Source organism: Lolium rigidum, chromosome 6 (genome assembly GCF_022539505.1).
Source record: "Lolium rigidum isolate FL_2022 chromosome 6, APGP_CSIRO_Lrig_0.1, whole genome shotgun sequence".
Lineage (NCBI taxonomy): Eukaryota > Viridiplantae > Streptophyta > Magnoliopsida > Poales > Poaceae > Lolium > Lolium rigidum.
The window spans coordinates 44,963,508-44,985,296 of NC_061513.1; the positions used below are offsets into that span (position 1 = coordinate 44,963,508).

At 44.8% G+C, this 21,789-nt stretch overlaps 1 long non-coding RNA gene across 1 annotated transcript; it reads left to right on the forward strand.

Annotated features, from left to right (window-relative positions):
* Positions 1 to 243: 243 nt before the first annotated feature.
* Positions 244 to 11,988, forward strand: LOC124665521. The gene is made up of 4 exons (XR_006990601.1): positions 244 to 335; positions 1,573 to 1,630; positions 11,257 to 11,398; positions 11,836 to 11,988. It is a non-coding gene; the product is annotated as an uncharacterized LOC124665521 (long non-coding RNA).
* The last annotated feature ends 9,801 nt before the right edge of the window (positions 11,989 to 21,789 follow it).

The window sequence follows — 21,789 nt, forward strand, 5'->3', positions numbered from 1 at the left end:
GAAGGCTGTTGCATTCTTCAGCGAGGAGAAGATTGCTGTGAAAGTGCAGAACTTGGAAAACACGTTCAGGTGGTCGGAGGATGAGGCCGGCATTGCTGTGTCTAAGGCTCCGGACGAGCTGACAAAGTCCAAGGACATGCTGCAGCGCAAGTCAGATTTCCCCATCTCTGAGGTGGGATTGGAACCCAACCTACATTGTTTATTGGCCGGCGTTGCTCACTTATAGCTTGGAGGGCCGGCTCAGACCCCGCTATTACGCCGTGAAGTATCTCAAGGGAAATGGATTGGTGAAGCGCGACCCAGGCTGCAATACAGTTGCCAAGCTCACCGAGAAGGTATTTGTGGAGAAGTACATATGCCCTCACAAGAAACTGATAATTTGAATCCTTAATCCTGATATGTAATGTTATCATTTAGTAGAGAAGAAACCATGCCTTGCTTATGAACTTGTTCATCCTCGTGCCTTGCTATTCAATAATTGGAACTAAGAAAGTATGAGAACAGGCCTTTCTGCAATTCATTGAAATTTCTGTTTTGAAATTTTAATTCGTTCCAGGCGATTTTGGCTTGTGTCTATGAGGTAGGTGTGTCCTGTGACTGACACATTTAGTTTGGCAAGAGCAGGTTGAATCTTGTGCAAAGTAGGGTTAGGAATTAACAGATGCAAGCTGGCTTCCACTAGATGGCATCTACATTTAGTGTTGTAAAAATATACCTTCACAACTATATAGAGCTTTTACTGCTAGCCTTTGTACTAAAACTTGGTAATGCCGGATCTGATAGTCGATGATGTGAACTATCAGCAATCCAGAATTTTACTTTCCCATAAACAGATTGCAAAACCTGTCCGCGTATTCAACATTTTCTTTTGTGCACATTATGTTTTGCTTCCCTGGTTTGTAGGCTTCAGAACTCCTGTTTTCATCTATGCATGAATATGCTTCAGAACTCAATACTTTCTGCAAAATCCAGTGTCTTCATATATGATAGTCCATTGATCCACTATAATGCCCAAGACCTTTAGGTCCACTATGAATAGGTAATCATGCAGTTGCACTGTTTGAGATTTCAATTAGGAGTCTTACTTCAAGGGAAATGTTGTGGGCATAGTTGAATTATCATACATTTCGTGTCACCTGGCACTGTGGTTGTCTTGCAAGATCGTCCTCCTTGCTATATAACCATTCTCTTAAACGGCAGGATTTTTGGAATCTGTATGCATGCACCTACAATTTCTCATCGCGAGTAATCATCCTTTGACTAGGTACTGCTTTTCTTGCATGTCTTGTCATCTTAACGTCTACTCCGTACAATTTTATTGAGTCAACCGAGCATGTCTTCAAATTTATTCTTGGAGTTCAGAATGCACCACAACAAACATACTCCGTTCATTTCTATTCATATTTATGGCGTGTAAGCAAGCAAATGTACAATTCAAAGCTACTAGATATTTGATGATTATTTCTTTCTTTGACTTATAGTATTTGTTTTCTCCTCTCTGTTGGTCTTATAGTCTCACTAGAGCATTTCTTCTACAGAAATGCTCTTACTAGAGCTTCTTTTTATGTGTAGGTATTTTGTGAATGGGACAGTCTCATATGCGTTTGGTGAAAAGAAAAGGTCCAGCAAGGTAACAAGTATTACTAAAGCTATGTTGTTGTATCATGATTTGTGCCCATCAAATGGTTAGAACTTAGATTATGTACCCTCGGTTTAGTGTGGTATCTAATCTGCCGAGATTTAAGTGTTACATTTGCAAGCTATGCTTTATGCAAACCAGATGTAATGTTGCTTCCCCTTGATTGCCATCTATATTTCAGTGTTGTAAAATGTTGGGTAACTGTTGGTGTATCTGTTGGGCTGTCTTCTTGCTCTCTGTTGTGGCCCATCTGGCCCAGCCCAGTCCTGACCTATATAAGGTGCTTCTATCTTTGTAACCCTAAGGAGAGAGAGTTCCTCCCTGCAGCCTCCTTCTACCTCAGGTTAGGCCCTCACCTCTGTCCACATGGTATCAGAGCAATGGGCAGTGAGGGCAGCGACGGGAAGGATTGCTGATCTGGAAGCCTAGTCTGTTGTGGCAGCTAGGAGGAAGAGGAAGAGGAAGGGAGTAGGCTGTTGCGGTGGCTGGGAGGAAGAGGAAGGGAGCAGGCTGCTGCGGCGGCAAGGAGGGGAAGGCAGTGACAAGTAAGGAGACAAGGAGGGCATCCTGCGGGTAAGCCCTTTGGTGTTTTTGAGAGGTTAGTTTGGTGTCAAGCATGGGGGACAACGGGGATTTGGCCAAGGCTCCGGAGAAGCTAGCAGAACTTATCACTACCAAAGGAGATGGAGGAGGATCTGCTGGAGGGGGAGCAATCGTTCCCCATACCGACATCGGTCAGAAACTTGACCTGCTGGCGAATGAAATCAGTTGGAAGGAGTGGCCAACTATCTCCGGTGGTCAAGAAGGGTGCTGTTGATTCTGAACTCGAAAGGGCTGGGTGAACGTGTGAGTGGTGAAGCTGCAGAACCAGCAGACAAGACCAGTCCGGAATGAAAAAAGTGGAATGCCATAAATTCTCTGATTGTGGCATGGTTGCTTAACTCTTTGGTTCCTAATATTGCTGCTTCTGTAGAGGCACTCACAAAAGCTTTAGAGGTATGGGACACCCTATCAAATCTCTATTCTCGAAAGGGGAACATTATGTTGATTGCTGAGATTGAGGATAAAGTGCATGACTTGCAACAAGGAAACAAAACTGTGATGGCATATGTGGCTGAGTTGCAGCATCTTTGGGGAGATTTAGATCATGTTGATCCTCTTGAACTTGCTCATGGGGAATGTGTGAGTGCTGCTGCAAGCTGGATTGAACGGCGGCGAGTCATGAAGTTCTTGAAAGGTCTTAATCAAGATTTTGAGGGGAGAAGGGCTGCTTTAATGCATCAAACCACTACCCCTTCTCTCAAAGAAGCCATTGCTGCTATGTCCAGAGAGGAAGTGCGTTTGAATATGACAAAGGGAAGCGATTCTGTCCCTCATTCGACCTTCTACACAACCGAGAGACAAGAGATGAGAGACTGCTATACTTGTGGACAGAAGGGACACTTGAAGCATCAGTGTACCTCCTTTGCTACACCCAGTAGGGAGAGAGGAGGATACACACATGGCAGAGGATACACACATGGCAGAGGAAGCTACAGAGGAAGAGGTGATGGTAGAGGTAGTGGACAGCCATATGGACAACAATATGGAAGAGGTGGTGGACAGCAGTATGGCAGAGGTGGTGGACAGCCATATGGACATCAGTATGGCAGAGGTGCTGGACAACCATATGGACAACAATATGGCAAGGGTGGTGGACAGCAGCATGCTATAGCACCCAAGGCACATATGGCAACAGCTTCAGGTACCTCTCAGGGACAATCAAAGGAAGAAGGATAAAATGAAGCAACCTTTGGGAACTTTGCTCACTATGTCTACAAAGATGAAGGTAATACTGATAGAGTTTCTGTAGCCACTCATAATGCTAATTCAGATTGGATTCTTGATTCTGGAGCATCCAAACATGTTACTGGGAATATTAGTGAGTTTGACTCTTATACTCAGTATCCTCCCACACATAGAGGCACTATCCAAACAGCAGATGGCACAACACAATCTATAAAAGGGGAGGGTCGGTGCAATGTACACCCAACATAAAATTGTCATCGGTTCTACATGTTCCCGCTTTTCCAATAAATCTGCTATCTCTAAGTGCCTTGATTGATCAGCAGGACTACCGTATAATAGTTGATAGATATATGTGTTTAATTCAGGAAAGGGAGAGCAGCAAGAAGATTGGGACTGCAACCAGGCATAGAGGTCTTTGGCACATAGATCGTGACAAGATGGGGCATGATGCTAGTTCTGTGCTTGCTGCGATTGTTGGAGGAAAGGAGAGTATGGCACTAGTTCATCATTGTCGAATGGTCCACATGGCGTTTGATAAAATGTTTCGAATTTTTCCTGATGTAATGGATGGAATGGACAAGACCAAATTATGTTGTGATGCCTGCGAATATGCTAAGCATACGAGAACCTCTTATGTTAGTAGAGGGATCAGAAGTGTACCCCCATTTGTGTTAGTGCACTCCGATGTATGGACGTGTCCTGTTTTGTCAGTAAGTGGCATGAAGTACTTTGTGACTTTTATTGACTGCTATTCCAGAATGACTTGGATTTATCTTATGCGTCACAAAGATGAAGTGTTCACTTGTTTTCGAGTTTTTGTGCCTATGTGAAAACCCAATTCAATGTTCAGTGCAAGTGATCGTAACCGATAATGGTACCGAATATATCAGCAAACATTTTGTCGCTTTCTTATCTTCGCAAGGTATACTGCACCAGACTTCATGTCCTGACACTCCTCCCCAGAATGGAGTTGCTGAGCGGAAGAATAGACACATCCTTGAAGTGGCTCGATCTCTTTATGTTTACCATGAATGTTCCCAAATTCTTATGGAGTGAGGCTGTTATGACTGCTACGTATTTGATCAACAGAATGCCTTCAAAGATTCTAGGTATGCAGTCTCCTTGCCAACTCCTTCTAAATAACAATGACTTTGTTGTACCACCCAAACTCTTTGGCTGTACATGTTTTGTAAGGGACATCTGTTGGCAAGCTAGATCATCGGGCTATCAAATGTATCTTTATTGGCTATTCCTCCAGACAGAAGGGTTACAAGTGTTGGAGTCCCACTGACAGGAGGACATTTGTAAGCATGGATGTTACGTTTCGCGAGTCAGAACCATTTTATGACGGTGAGAGTGATCTTAGTAGCTTGTTCCAGGGGCTTGACCTTCTTGGTGATGCTCAAGAGGGGGAGCAACAACAAAAGGTGGTGACCAACAACAACATCAACAAATTCCTATTGTTGCGGAGATTCCTGCAATTCCTGGTACACCTACACCACCTAGACCCGTACCACCACAAAGATGGCTGCGTAGAATCCACTTGTGTACTCTAGAAGACAAGTACAAAGGGAACAAGTGGATGCACTCGGAGGAGCAACAAGACCAGGGGGGGGGGCAACCCATTGGACCCGAAAATCAAGGAAGCACAAGTGTAGATTCTGCTGAGGAGAATCAATCTCAGACTGAGTCCAATAATAGCCTAGACTTGCCAATTGCAATAAGGAAAGGGATAAGGAAAGTTGGGCCCCCAAAGCGACTTAGTTGTGATGACTATGACGTAGGAAATTATATGTACGAGGCATTGTCACCCTCTTTTCGGGCTTTTGTTGCTTCGCTGCAAACTCTATATGTTCCTAAGGATTGGAAGGCGGCCAGGTTGGACCCGAGATGGTGCAATGCAATGATGGAAGAATTAGAGGCATTGAAGAAAAATAAAACATGGGAGTTGACATATCTCCCTAAAGGAAAGAATACAGTAGGCTGTAAGTGAATCTATTCTGTAAAACAAAATGGAGAAGGAAAAGTGGAGAGATATAAGGCAAGACTTGTGGCAAGAGGATATAGTCAGACTTAAGGCATGGACTATGATGAGATGTTTGCACTAGTGGCAAAAATGAGCACTGAGTATTGATCTCTTGTGCAGCAAATTTCGGATGACCCTTGCATCAACTTGATGTCAAAAATGCATTTCTGCATGGTGATCTCCAAGAGGAGGTGTATATGGAGTTGCCACCAAGATTTGTCAGACCTGAAACTAAAGGAAAGGTATGTAGACTGAAGAAATCTCTACATGGTCTCAAACAATCTCCACGGGCCTGGTTTGACAGGTTTAGACAAGTGGTCTGTGGCATGGGATATGGTCAATGCAATGGAGATCATACCTTATTTTACAGACATTCTGAGAAGAAAATCACTATCCTTGCTGTGTATATTGATGGTATTATTATCACGGGAGATGATGATGTGGAAATCGCAAAACTGAAAGGATGCTTGAGTCAAGCCTTTGAGGTGAAAGATTTGGGAAAACTTAAATACTTCCTTGGAATAGAAGTTGCAAGATCGCCAGAAGGGATATCACTATCTCAAAGAAACTATATATTGGATCTCTTAGATGATATGGGCATGCTGGGGTGCCGAGTGGCTTCAACACCTATTGACCAAAATAATAAAATCACAGCAGAGTCTGGAGAACCCATAGACAAGGAGAAATATCAAAGATTTGTTGGAAGACTAATATACTTATGCCACACGAGACCAGATATATCATTTGCAGTGAGTGTAGTAAGTCGCTATATGCATGACCCAGGGATGAACACTTGGAAGCAGCTCAAAGAATCTTGAGATACTTGAAGGGCACTCCGGGAAAAGGATTGTGGTTTAAAAGTAATGGACACCTAAATGTAGATGGATATTGTGATGCAGATTGGGCTAGCTGCTTAGATGATCGAAGATCCACCTCAGGGTATTGTGTTTTTGTTGGAGGAAATTTGGTGTCATGGAGAAGAAACAATCTGTTGTATCGAAATCAACGACCGAAGCGAGTACGTGAGCTATGTCACGGGGCCTGGGTGAAATGTTGTGGGTACGAAACCTTCTAAGAGAGCTGAAAATTTTAAGGCAAGGAAGCTTGAAAGTGTGGTGTGATAATATGTCTGCCATAAACATAGCAAACAACCCTGTCCAGCATGAGCGAACTAAATATGTGGAGATAGACATATTCTTTATTAAAGAAAGATTGATGCAGGGATTATCTCATTGGCTTATGTGAGATCAGGACAACAAGTGGCAGACTGCTTAACAAAAGGGCTGGGATCAAAGGAGTGTAATCTTGCCTGTGCCAAGATGGGGATGATTGACATTTATCACCCATCTTGTGGGGGAGTGTTGGATAATTGTTGGTGTATCTGTTGGGCTGTCTTCTTGTTCTCTGTTGTGGCCCATCTGGCCTAGCCCACTCCTGACCTATATGTATCTCTGTAACCCTAAGGAGTTTCTCCCTGCAGCCTCCTTCTACCTCAGGTTAGGCCCTCACCTCTGTCCACATAAAAACATATCTTGACAACTATACCAAACTGTTGCTACTAACCTTTGTATCAAAACTTATTAATGCGAGATGTGATACTGGATAATATGATATATCAGCTATCTAAAAATTTCTGTGCTGAGAACGGATTGCAAAACCTCTCTGCATGTTTCACAGCTTTTGTGCACATTATGTTTTGCTTCCCTTGTTTGTAGGTTTGAGAAATCATGTTGTCAATCGGCCATGAATGTGCTTCACAGCTCAATACTTCAACGATATGTTGTAGGCATACTTGAATTACCATTTTGCATTTCCAGGCCAGTGTGTTTGTTTTGCATGATCATCCTCCCAGCTATACATGAATGTCTTCGTCTCCTTATGTGTGATTTTTGAACAAAGAAATGAAAACGTCTCCAAATAGAATTGGATTATTAAGAGTCTATCGTGTACTGCACCGAGTGCTCATGATTTCAAAAATGTATACAACCGTAGCCTGACAATAGTACAAAAGGTGCATATCCTTGTGGCACGATGTGTGGTTGCTGTACTGTGCCTTATTTTATGATCTAAGATCCTAAGAAAACATTCCCAGCCAGAAATTAAAGCATGCCTAATGCAAAATATAACCACTACAGAGCTAATTAAGCGTGACTCCACTTTAGGGGGCTGGCCTGGATGTTTCTGCTGCATAACTTGTTTCAGCAAAAGGCCTTGTGTTATGCGCAGTTATAAGGATTTCCTCATTTCGTGTTATCTTAACATGTCTATCCCTTATCCTCTGAATCGCTGCAGTTGCATCTCTCATGCACATTCTCTCTGTTGGAGCATGCTTGCTGCATGATAGCCCAACCTGCATGATAGAGAATATGGCATTGCTGCCATGTTCCATTTTGTTGCTTCCATCCTGCACACTACTCGCATGAGATTCTTCAATGGGCAGTAGGACTGGATCTAGAATCTGCATTAGCATCCCTGGAAATGCATTCTCCACATGCTTCTGCAAGGTCAACCCTTCTCTGAACATCTCATGAGTCGGCGCCATGCCTGTAAATAACTCGAGGATGACACTTCCGAAGCTGTATACATCTCCACATGAAGAAACTTGACCGCCTTGTCCATATTCTACATTGCATAGACCAAAAGTAGTGAGTTTACATTCAATATTTATGTTCATGGAGTAGGTAACGAGATTAGACAAAATTCGAGCTACCTGGAGCGACATATCCAATTGTTCCTCTTATTCCAATAGAACTCCTGGAATTATCTGTTGCTCTATTGGTGATTCATGAAGAATCTTTGCAAGGCCGAAGTCCCAAATGTGAGCAACTAGATCCTCATTGAGAAGAATGTTGCTTGGCTTCAAGTCACAGTGAACTATTGGTGGTTCACAGTTGTTGTGCAAATAATCTAGTTCATCAGCAATATCAACTGCAATATTTAATCGCTGCATCAATGTCAAACCATGTAGTTGCTGTGATGCATGTACATCTAGGTGTAACCACATATCTAGGCTCCCGTTAGGCATGAACTCGAACACAAGGGCTTTGAAGTCTTGTCGATTCGAGTCAGAGCTTGAGCAGCAAGTTATGACACTAATCAAATTACGATGGCGGATCTTACTAAGTGCCTCACACTCAGATTCAAAGCTTTTGGAAGAGCCAGACTGTTGAAGATCAAAAACCTTCACCGCTACTGTGGTCGTCGTATTATTGAGCAGCAAACCACACTTGTACACAGATCCATACCTTCCCCTGCCAATCAAATTGTCTATTGCAAAGCCACCTGTTCCTTGGACCAATTCAGCATAAGAAATTCTGGGATAGTTTTCACCCATCAGTTGAAATCCTCTTGTGGCTATAGATTGAGCTTTTGTTTTCTTTCTCATTCTGTAGAAAGCAAGCGTCAAACACAAGCACAGAATGACTCCAGCAACTGGGGCAGCTATTGTCATAAATAAATGGTGCTTTCTATAGCCATTCCGCATGGTTTCGGACGGGCATGCTGGCAAATGCAACTCTGAGATACCACTACAAAGCCCCAGGTTCCCATCAAAAAAGATTTCAGACATGTTACTGAACACGCCCTGCGATGGAACTTCGCCGTCCAGATGGTTGAAGGACAGATCTAACATGAATAGTAACGACATGTTTTGAAAGCTTCCTGGGATATGACCAGACAAGTTGTTGTGTGAAAGATTTAGTCCTTTAATGCCTCCCATGAGTCCAAACTCCTGAGGGATCACACCTGAGAGTGTGTTCTTGGCAAGATTTAGCTCTTCTAAGCCTCGCATTTTGCTGATAGATGAGGGTATGCTACCAGTGAAGGAATTATGATCCAACCAGAGTGCTCTCATGCTTTGACAATTTCTGAGTTCACTTGGCAGCATCCCGGATAAGTTGTTCTAAGAGATGTACAGGTTTGCAAGTTTTGTCAGGCTGCCAACTTCAGATGGAAGAGAGCCAACAAAAAAAATTGTCTGACAAATCCAGTATATATGACAAGGACGATAGGTTAAAGATCTCTTTAGGTAAGGGCCCCATTAACTTATTGTCACTAAAGCTTGCTACAGTTATCTCCTGAAGGTTCCTTAGGCTTGTTGGAAGAGGCCCCTCAAATTTGTTGCTGTATGTGAAAAGACCTAGTAACCGTGTCAAGTTCCCAAGGGAGGATGGCAGGAACCCTGTCAATAGATTATCATTCAAATGCAAGGCTTCTAACAAATTTAGCCTTCCAATGCAGTCGGGTAAGGCACCAGTAAATTGGTTTATATAGAGTTGCAACTCACTTAGCCCTACAAGATTGCATATGCCAAATGGTATTCTTCCGGAGATCTCATTATATCCAAGCCAAAGCAATTGAAGTTGTGTTGATAGGTTGGCAACAGAGCTTGGCAGTGCGCCACCAAACATGTTGCGCCGGAGGTCAAGTACACGGAGATCAGTGCAGTTTGTCAAGAACGTCATGAACTCCCAGTCCTGAGCAGTAGCTGCCATTAGCTGATTTGTTCCAAGAACCAAAATGCCCGGGCAGAGCATTCCAATCTCTGGGGGCAATCTTCCGGTGAAGTTGTTTGAGCCAAGGTCTAGTTCATACATCTCAGTTGCATTTACAATAGAAGCTGGAAGGCTTCCAGTAAAGCTGTTCGAGTCAAGGAGTAGGTTCTTGAGATTTGGGAGCTGATTTCCGAAGTCATAGGGCAATGTACCGTGCAACTTATTTTGCGCAACACTGAAGGTGATAAGAGAGGAGAGGTTAAAGAAAGCTGTAGGGATAATGCCTGAGAGGTGGTTTGCACCCAGTTCAATCAACTTGAGACTAGTAATCTTGCCAAGGCCCTCAGGGATGGAACCCTCAAGTTGGTTGAAGGGCAAAGCGATCTCCTGCAGTGCTGAGAGGTTGTTAAGTGATGGCGGAATGATTCCAGTGAAGTTGTTCTTCATCAGCATTATGGACTTCAAACTGGACAAGCCTCCAAGCCAAGCAGGGATTTCTCCAGTGAGCTGATTTGAGGAAAGGTTGATGCCTTTAAGATTGGTGCAGTTCTTCAAGTTATCGTTTACTTCACCATGAAGTAAGTTCTTGGGCAAGTGAAGATATTGTAACCGAGAAAGTCGACCAATTGATGAGGGTATTTGACCATGGAAATTGTTTTGGCTGAGGTCTAGAATTTTCAAGAACGTGAGGTTTCCAATGGATGGTGTGATTGTGCCAGCAAGGCCCTCTGAAGTGAGGTTAAGCACTGTAACTCTGTGCTTATGCTTATGGCTACAACTGATGCCTGGCCACGAGCAGAAATCAGTAGTTGTGTTCCACGCAGCTAGGACATTTGGCTGGTTGCTTAGGCTTGCCCTGAATGCCAACAATGTATTCACGTCAGACCTATTGCTGAGTGTTCTGGCTGATGCCGAATGGAGTACATAGGGCAAAAGAGGCAGCAACAGAACCCAGAATATCGATGACACTGGGAACTGTACAAGAAATATAAGCTTTAATTAATTCCAAATGTCATAGAGTAATGTATGTACTGAACATATTGTATGGTAATTAATCTGCCAGTTTCACTAATTTCCTGAGGAACAGATATATTTTAAGACAACTGGTTTATCTACTCTCAATTTATAAGCTGTTGTAGATGATTTTTTGGTTAGGAAAAAGCCAAATTGTGTTTGTTGGACCAACTTCCATATCTGAAACAGACCCATCTCACAACTAAACGCTTGTCCTAAGTTTTACTTATATGTATCCTTGTTTTTATTTTATTTGTTCAGAACGTCCTTGTTTATTTGTTTTCTTGTTCTACTAGGTCTTTGGGTCGATGGTAACTATGATGCAGAGAAACTGTTCTTTGTTAATATGCAAACGCTACAATATCCAACATCTACAAGATTGCATATCCCTTCCTCCAAAGAGGTTGTTTGCCTACGGAAATCTGAAAGGGCAACAAGGTAAGAATTACATACCATCCTCATATCCTTCTGCTGGTTTTAGAAGAAAAGCTCGCCTTCTTGATTGCATCACCTGTCTCATACATACGCTGCATGACATTGCCCTTGCTAGTCAAGAAGGGCAAGGTGATTATAAGAGCACCTGTTAGCTAGCTAGGTCTGTGATTAGACTTGTCACTTACGACTTTACGAGGTCACTACTGGAAAATGATGCCCACTTACATTCTCTAGTTAGTGGATAACAACATGCGTGAAATTCAAATGTAGTAAGTAGTGACATGGTCATAGATTAAGTGGAATGATCATTACTACATCACAAAAAAGTTACAGAACTTATGAGTGCTGAGCTGATAGTGATGGTGTTTTTTGTGTGTGGATAGGGTACCTCCTCAGCCACCAAATGAGTTGTGAACTTACATTGGTCTTTGGTTCTGCAGGAGGGATTGCTTGTTCAGGTTGTCTCGTTTAACTGCACTGCCAAAATTGTACGAGTAGGACCTGCAGAAGTTGGTGAAGTTGGGAGCTGCGAAAAGAGTGATCTGATGTCTGAAGAACTCTAGCGTCTTCCTGTGGCCGAGCTCCAGATAATGTTTACGGGTCATCTTCAAATTGGTGGTCACTGGTAAATGGTCATGGTAGTGGCCTGGTCAAGGAGGCGAAAGCTTCAGGTAGGGTCGCACGGCAACACCACTCCTCAACTGAGTCTTTGAATGTTTTCTTGACCAGAGCATCTGTACTCTGATTGTCTAACAAATGCTGTATATTCTTCACTGGGCACGAGGAAGTTTCTAATTTTTTTTTTTTTTTTTTTTGAGGAAGTTTCTAAATAATCCGTAGCATTTTAGCCCTGGCGCGATGGGGCCTTTGTGGGCTTTAGCAGGACGGTGTTTTTGTTCTGTGCTATGCATTCCTTGTATTACACTGCGGCCTGTTGACTGTTGTGTTGTTGGACTGATCAGATAAACAGTTTCTTCCTATATACCATTTTGGACTGTTTTTTTAAGGGACCATGTTGGACTGTTTTGCTGTTGCAACTAATTATTTGTGACTCAAACTAAAGAAGTATGTACATACATTTTTCCTTAATTATTGCCGCCGAGGCTTAATGGCGATCTAATCTACCCATTCCTTGGTGGTGGTTAATTTTTTGGCAACATTTCTATTTGCTCAAACATCATTGTTAAGAACAGGCCTAAGGGACTTGAACACATAAGTTCTACGCGCATTTCCTACATTGCAGCTGTACTTAGTTATATAGATTATTTGCTCGTTCATGCTTGTGAGCTTGACCCATATCATGTATTCATGTCCTTGAAGTTTGGGCATCTCTAGCGGACCGACGTAAATGTAGTGAGGCTAGCTGAATGTGTCCACGCGGACAGGGGGCATGGCCCAGCGACGCGATCCAGACGGATAGAGCACCCCTCTCGGGATACACAAGCATTGCCGTGATGATCTCCTAGTTGCTCGTGTCCCCTGCCATGCGGCGGGCCACCGACACCATATAATTTGTATGAAGGCGTGAGAGCACAAGAATGTGACGCCCCGGAACCGGTACCATGAGGATTCCAGCAATCCCGCTGAAATCCGCACGATATCGATTCAGAGACGTCCTTCGACACGATGTGCGCGACGTATCACACACGTGATGCCCGAGAAATTACCACGAGCAGTAACATTATCACAGGATTACAATAGAGCCCACAAGAAACATGTATTACAACAACGATTCCAACGAGTCAAGATACAAATATATAAGACAAAGATCCGAATCATACAGAAGATCAAATACACCCGAGTATGGACAGGATACAAATTGGACTAAGAGTCCTGAAGATAACTAGTGGCGACCATAACCCTGCCCAAATCAAGCCAGAAGGGTAACCTTGCTAACCGACAAGGGATTAACTTATCAATGCCTACAGATTGTAGACTATGGTTTTAGTCGGAAGTAGAGGGCAAGTAGATATGTACGCCTTCATCCATGGAATTTGCACCATCATTACTAGGTCATGTTCCTCTTCTTCTTCCAATGCTGCCTTTGTAGCCCCCGAGGGTTTCTCATCTTTCTCCTTCTTCTTTGGTTTCTTTGACTTGGTAGATCTCTCTGCTATCTCCTCCCAGAACACGCCTGGTGGAATCGCGAGACACTGCGACCCAATGTTTGCAAGAACATCGGTTTCATCATTACTTAGCCTGCTGATGTGATTTACCTCGCATCCATCAAACAGCTTCTCCAGCTCGTTATATACTTCCTTGTATGCTATCATACTTTCATTGACTGCATCACATTGATTCATGACCTGCTGAGCCACCAATTGTGAGTCGCCAAAGATTTTTAGTCGGGTTGCACCACAAGCCTTCGTCATCTTCATCCCATGTATGAGAGCTTCGTATTCTGCCTCATTGTTAGACGCGTTTGGAAACGTCATCCGTGACATACTTTAATTTGTCGCCTTTAGGTGATATTAGTATCACGCCCGCTCCAGCTCCCTCTAATCTCTTGGACCCGTCGAAGTTCATAGTCCAGGTTCTCGATAGATCTGGGGGTCCCGTATTTTGTAACTCCATCCACTCTGCGATGAAGTCCGGTAAAATTTGCGACTTTATTGCTTTTCTTTTCTCGTGCGTGATGTCCCGAGGGGAAAGCTCTATTCCCCAAAGGGAGACACGACCCGTAGCTTCTGGATTGTTTAATATATTGGATAAAGACGCCTCATTGACCACTATTATCGGGTGTGCCGAAAAATAATGTCGCAACTTTCTTGCTGTTGTGAACACTCCATATGCTAACTTCTGGTACTGCGGGTACCGCTGTTTTGAAGGCGATAATACTTCACTGATGAAATATACTGGCCTCTGTACTCTATGAAGTTTTCCTTCTTCCTCTCTTTCGACTACGAGTGATGTGCTGACCACCTGGGGTGTGGCTGCAATGTATAACAAGAGGGGTTCCTTTTCCTTAGGCGCCACCAAGATTGGTGGTGTCGAGATTGTGCGTTTGAGATCCTCGAAAGCTCTGTCTGCTTCCTCGTTCCACCTGAAACTTCTCTCCTTGCTTAATCAAAGCATAAAACGGTAACGCCTTTTCTCCCGGCACCGGCGACGAATCCGCTTAAAGCTGCGACTCGCCCAGTTAATTGTTGTATTTCTTTTAACTTTGTTGGCTTCCTCATTGTTACAATAGCTTGAATTTTTTCTGGATTAGCCTCGATTCCTCTTGCTGAGACTAGGAACCCGAGAAGTTCTCCTGCAGGGACGCCGAAAGAACACTTCGTCGGATTCAGTTTGAGGCAAAACTTGTCAAGGTTGTCGAAAGTTTCCTTTAAATCCTCGATCAAAGTTATCCCCTTTTTTGATGTTATGACGACATCGTCAATGTATACTTGTACGTTTTTTCCAATCTGTGTTGCCAAGCACTTCTGCATCATCCGCTGATACGTTGCTCCCGCGTTTTTCAGACCAAAAGGCATTGTTTTGTAACAAAATACGCCATAAGGTGTTATGAACGCTGTTTTGACTTCATCATCTTCTTTCAATCTAATCTGGTTATAACCAGAATATGCGTCCAGGAAGGAAAGACGTTCACATCCTGCCGTGGAGTCGATGATTTGATCGATCCTTGGGAGGGGAAGTGATCCTTTGGACAGTGTTTATTGAGACACGTAAAGTCGACACACATGCGAAGGGCTTTCGTGTTTTTCTTCGGGACCAGAACTGGGTTAGCTACCCACGTGGCCTCTGTATGTAGCTCTTTGATAAAGCCAGCCTCTCTGAGTCGATCTATCTCTGACAGCATGGCTTTGCGGTTTGGTTCCGAAAAACGCCACAAAGGTTGTTTGATTGGTCTCGCTAATGGATCCAAGTTTAGGTGGTGCTCGGCAAGTTCCCTGGGTACTCCTGGCATGTCAGCTGGACAACATGCGAAGATTTTCCAGTGCTCACGGAGGAACTCGAAGAGCGCGCTTTCCTATGCGAGGTCCATGTCTGTTGTAATGGACGTCGTTTTCTTTGGATCTGTCGGGTGAATCTGCACCTCCTTGGAATCTTTCGTAGTGTTAAAGGTTGGCTCCCTGAGAGGCCTTCCTACATCTGGCAACACATCATAATCAGTTGTGAGCCTTGACGCCATATATTCTGCTTGCATCCCGAAAGTTTCTGACAGTCGATGAAAATCCTTGTCGCATTTATCAGCTAATGCAATACTTCCTTTGATTGGTCCCTTAGGTCCTGGCAACCTCCATAACAAGTACGTGTAGTGTGGTACCGCCATAAACCTGGCATATGTTGGTCGTCCCAACAAAGCGTGATATTGCGACGGGAAATCCACGACTTCAAACTCCAGCCTTTCGATCCTGTAATTTTCTCGGGTTCCAAAGCCGAACGTCGAGATTGATCTTTCCCAGCGGATAACTTGGCTTCTCTGGCGTGATTCCATGGAAACGTGTGTCAGTTGGTTTTAGATTTGCCAAGGATATGTTCATCTTCCTTAGTGTATCTGCATACATAAGGTTTAGGTTGTTGCCTCCATCAATGAATACTCGAGATACGTCGAATCCTGCGATCACCGCTGGCAAGATAAGTGCTGACTGCCCTGGTCGAGGAACTTGCTGCGGGTGATCCGCAATTGTGAAACCAATGTCCTGTCCCGACCAATTTAGGTACTCAATCGTTGGTGGAGGCATCTTCTCTGCCATGAACACTTGTCGTGAGATTACTTTCTGAGCCCTATTGGACGGCCTAGCTTTCTGAATCATCGAGACCACTCCGTTAGAGTTAGGATCAACATATGGAGGTGGGTGTGGTGCTGCCGCTATTCCGAGCTAGTGCCGATTTTCGTCCGTAATTGCGGGAGGAGGTGGCAAGTGAATCTCACTCCTGGGCCCTTGGGGGTTTCTATTTGTTGCTTGAGCATTGGCTAGCCCTGCGACCCTCAACATCGCTTGAAAATTTCGACAGTCCTTCTGCAGATGTCATGACAGCCTCTTCCCATTATTGTCGAGATAAAAATGCATCTGACATGGCCCGTTCATCATATCCTCGGACGATACGAAAGGTCTCTGAAACCTTGGTCCACTATTTTGCCTGTTATTCCGAGAATCATCTGTATTGTCGCCTCGCTGCTCGCTACTCCTTTGATAATCATCTCGACTATTTCCCCCCGTATTTCCTCGGAAACCAGCCGATCTTTGGCCAGGAGCGTCATAACTCGAAAACTGCCGAGAGAATCGTCGTCTATTTTGGAAGTTTCGACTGCGGTCCTCCTCTGGTGACCTATGTCGCTTATTGTGAACAGCATCTTCTCCATCCGCCCATCTGTTTGCTATCTCCATTAATGCTGATACTTGTCCTTGGGTTTGTTCTCCCCAAGTCCTCGACAAAATCTCCTCGTCGAATTCCTGCCACGAACGCATCTATTGCCCTCTCATCAGATATGTTCTCTGCCGAGTTTTTGATAATGTTCCACCTCTGGATGTATTTCCTCATTGACTCATCATGCTTTTATCGACATGATCTCAACTCTTCTAGTAACGCAGGTTTTTTGCAGGTAGATCGGAAATTCTTGACGAACACATCCTCAAAACTGTCCCAGCTGTCGATGAAACCTGGAGGAAGATTCTTTATCCAAGATCTTGCGGCTCCACTTAGGTGTACTTGAATGCTCTGCATGGCTGTTGCTCTGGTTCCACCTATCAGTTTTACCGTCTCGAGGTAGTCGACTAGCCAATCCTCGGGATCTTGCAGGCATCGAATTTTTTGAAATTATCGGGTAACTTAAACCCTGAAGGAACTTGAGTTTTCCGGACCCTTCTTGTAAAGCACGGTAGCCCACACATATCCTCGTCATCTATCTCTGGGGAATGCCGATGTTCCCTTCTATTTTGTCGTGCTCTGTCCACCCGTGCTTGTGCTGCTGTGTCTCTTGCTCCACTTGTTCTTTCGGGACCTGGTGCTGCTTGATACGTCTCCGACGTATCGATAATTTCTTATGTTCCATGCCACATTATTGATGATATCTACATGTTTTATACACATTATATGTCGTATTTATGCATTTTCTGGCACTAACCTATTAACAAGATGCCGAAGAGCCGATTCTTCGTTTTCTGCCGTTTTTGGTTTCGAAATCCTAGTAAAGAAATATTCTCGGAATTGGACGAAATCAACGCCCGGGGTCCTATTTTTGCACGAAGCTTCCGGAAGTCCGAGGGAGATTCGAAGTGGGGCCACGAGGTGGCGACACACCGGGCGGCGCGGCCCGGGCCCCGGCCGCGCCGGCTCGTGGTGTGGGCCCCTCGTGACGCCCCTTACCTCGCCCTTCCGCCTACAAATAGCCTTCGTCGCGAAACCCCCGCACCGAGAGCCACGATACGGAAAACCTACCGAGACGCCGCCGCCGCCAATCCCATCTCGGGGATTCTCGGAGATCGCCTCCGGCACCCCTGCCGGAGAGGGGAATCATCTCCCGGAGGACTCTTCACCGCCATGGTCGCCTCCGGAGTGATGAGTGAGTAGTTCACCCCCGGACTATGGGTCCATAGCAGTAGCTAGATGGTTGTCTTCTCCTCATGTGCTTCATTGTCGGATCTTGTGAGCTGCCTAACATGATCAAGATCATCTATCCGTAATTCTATATGTTGTGTTTGTCGGGATCCGATGGATAGAGAATACTATGTTATGTTGATTATCAATCTATTACCTATGTGTTGTTTATGATCTTGCATGCTCTCCGTTATTAGTAGAGGCTCCGGCCAAGTTTTTGCTCTTAACTCCGGAGGAGTATTTATGCTCGATAGTGGGTTCATGCCTCCATTAAATCCGGGACGAGTGACGGAAAGTTCTAAGGTTGTGGATGTGCTTGTTGCCACTAGGGATAAAACATTGATGCTATGTCCGAGGATGTAGTTATTGATTACATTACGCACCATACTTAATGCAATTGTCTCGTTGTTTGCAACTTAATACCGGAAGGGGTTCGGATGATAACCTCGAAGGTGGACTTTTTAGGCATAGATGCATGCTCGGATAGCGGTCTATGTACTTTGTCGTAATGCCCAATTAAATCTCACAATACTCATCATATCATGTATGTGCATTGTCATGCTCTCTTTATTTGTCAATTGCCCGACTGTAATTTGTTCACCCAACATGCTATTTATCTTATGGAGAGACACCTCTAGTGAACTGTGGACCCCGGTCCATTCTTTTACATCGAATACAAATCTGCTTCGCTATTGTTCTTTACTCGTTCTCTCGCAAACAATCATCATCCACACTATACATCTAATCCTTTGTTACGACAAGCCGGTGAGATTGACAACCTCACTCGTTTCGTTGGGGCAAAGTACTTTGGTTGTGTTGTGCGGAGTTCCACGTTGGCGCCGGAATCCCCGGTGTTGCGCCGCACTACATCTCGCCGCCATCAACCTTCAACGTGCTTCTTGGCTCCTCCTGGTTCGATAAACCTTGGTTTCTTTCTGAGGGAAAACTTGCCGCCGTACGCATCACACCTTCCTCTTGGAGTTCCCAACGGACGCGTGTTGTACGCGTATCACTGCTGCAGTGGGTCGTGGACTATTTTGCCTTGCTGATCCTTCGGGAGGTGTAGTTGCGAATGCTGCTCCCATGGCCATGTTATACAACGCTTCTCTTGGATCTCCGGGAGGTGGCTTGGACGCTAGGATGAAAGCTTGCGTTGCCATATATCCCGCTTCCGGTGTTTTGGGAATAATATTCCCCCTCGTGTCGATTGACATAAAAGACATGTCGAGGTTTTGAACTAAATTTTCTCTCTCCGCTTCAGGTATATTTTGCAGCCGAGATCTTGCTCTCCTTCGAGCTTCTCTATGATTGTCTCCCGAAGTTCCTGAATGTCGGCTTAGCTCTGCCCTTCGCCTGCTTGATGCGGAAGCTGCTTCCTGCCTCCTGTCCAACTCGATTTTCTGTTTCTCGAGCTCCCTCCTGGTACGTGCAAGCCTATATTGATACGCTTGTAACTCCTCAGGTGTTGTCGTAATGGTCATTGGTTCTGTACCATCAATAGCTCTTGCGACTCGATCCCACACTGCCTGCGGAAATCGCACCATCTCTCGTGTTCCTGGTCCGATATATTTTGTTCCCAAACCTCGCGTGAGATCTGCAGGATCGACATACGGATTTCCCGCATCGTCGAAAGCCTCTGACGTCGACGGTTCTGGCCGACTTGGTTCTCCAATTGCATAGATCTGATGATATTTTGGATTTTGAACTTTGTTGGATTTGGTGACACCATCATAGAGATTGGTGAAGACCTCTCCAACAATAGTAGATTTGTCGATGAAGTTGAAGCTGTCGATGTTGCTCGAATCATCGCTTATATCGGAGTCTGCAGATGACTCGAAAGACATGTCGCTGAAGATCTTGGCGAGTTTTTCACTTGCCATGGTGCTGATGAAGCTTGGCGACGAAGTTTCCTCGTCGTCTGGCTCGATTGATGATGCTGAACTCGAAAAATCGGGATCGACCGCTGATAATCCTGACGAGATCGGAATTTCGAGACGATACGCTCCTTCTTTCTCGACGCGGAAGTGGAACTTCCCGAACGTCATCTTCATGGGCTCCTCCAGATACGCATATGCATCCAAACGGGAGGGCGGGTGAGGAACAAAATCAACTGGACCAGTTTCGATCTGTTTACCTCTGTCCATTGCGTTGCTTCCAGTTGATGAAGTCGACGATCTTGAACGTGCCATCGAGATCAGATCCTTGACACCCCTAATTCCCACAGACGGTGCCAATTGACAAGGGATTAACTTATCAATGCCTACAGATTGTAGACTAGGGTTTTAGTCGGAAGTAGAGGGCAAGTAGATCTCGAAGGCTTCAGCCGAAAAGTACTCGACGATGTAAAAACTTGGGTTGCGTGGAACAATGAATCGATCCCCTCTTTGTCCCTCGACTCCCCCTTATATTGGAGGCGCAGCCGAGGGATTCGTAATACACAGGTTACAGAGTCCGGGAGGGTTTCTAACCCGTCCCGTAAAATTACAAGTCTATATTTCCTAATACAACTCTAGCTTTCCTTAGTACTAACATGGGCTTCCGAATCTCCATATTCATCGAGTCGTGGGCCTTCAGTAAACCCCGGGTACCATCTTCGGCAGGCCCATTGGGGATGCCTATGTCACTAACGTCGTCTTCATCGAACATGTCTTCATACCTGCCTGGTTATGTCCCAAAGCAGCAATAAGTACGGGTTCATACTTAACAAGACTTCAAGACGTATATGCATTCGTCAACCAGTCGTCCTTTGTACTTGAGGCACGCAGGGGATTTAGAGGACGCAATAGGAACGTCATAGCCTCATAGGCAATATAGTGGGGTTAAGCGGCAGCGCGCAAGCACTAAAAACCTATAGAGACACTCTACAACAGACGTCTATAAGAGAAGGTGAGAGAGCGCATAAACTAACAGACATAACCCAGCCGATGTGTTTCCCCCTTCGCAAAGGAAGTACTTACAAAGGCACTCACTCGGTTGACAAGTTTTAACCATTTATTATTGATGTTGCGCTAACTTACTACGCAAGTTATTATTAATGAACAACATGAGTAAGTTGTCTATGGTCGAGTCATACAGCTCCAAGTCGTCTATAACCGCGGACACGGATTTTCGAAAAGATTTAACTCTGCAGGAGTGCCCAAATGTGCCCACACGCACGATCAACTCCAAAGGCAAAAGGCAAAAAGGTGGACGTCTCGCACTCTCCTTCACGACAACAATATCCAGAAAGCCACCTAACTAAGTTAAACCCGTATCAAAGTTCGGTCGTGCTCCGAAGCGGACTCAGCTATTGCATCAGCGTACTAGGTGATCAGTGCCCAGCGGGATGACCACTTCGCAGCGGCTCCGCAACCTACGAACGTGCAAGAGACAACGGGGTACAAGGCCCCAAAAGTAGCATCATATCATCTGACCATAAAGAAACAAGCTTGCACGTTCGAGAGAAACAAAACGTTCAAACTAATTGTAGCCACTAGACAAAGCTGTAGATTCCGACAGTGGTTGAGGGGAGACCCGGTAAGCATACACACGTGTGGTTAGAGCGCTCAGTCTCGGAACAGATAACAAGAACTCGGGTCCTAAGTTATTTAGGAAACACAAATGATCCTTCACAAAACAAGCAGTTGACCCACCGATGCCTCCTCTTAGCAATTATTAACAAGTAACCATGATACCCTCAACCGATAACCCGATAAGGTAACGATAATGGTAACGAGATAAAACAACACTAGCATGCACTACGACTCGTAAGGCAGACCCGATAACCAAATCATAGCTGCAGGAGGGAGGTGGAGGCAATACGGGCTGCTTGAGGTAACAAGTGGATGGGACACGTGACAAGAACGCAA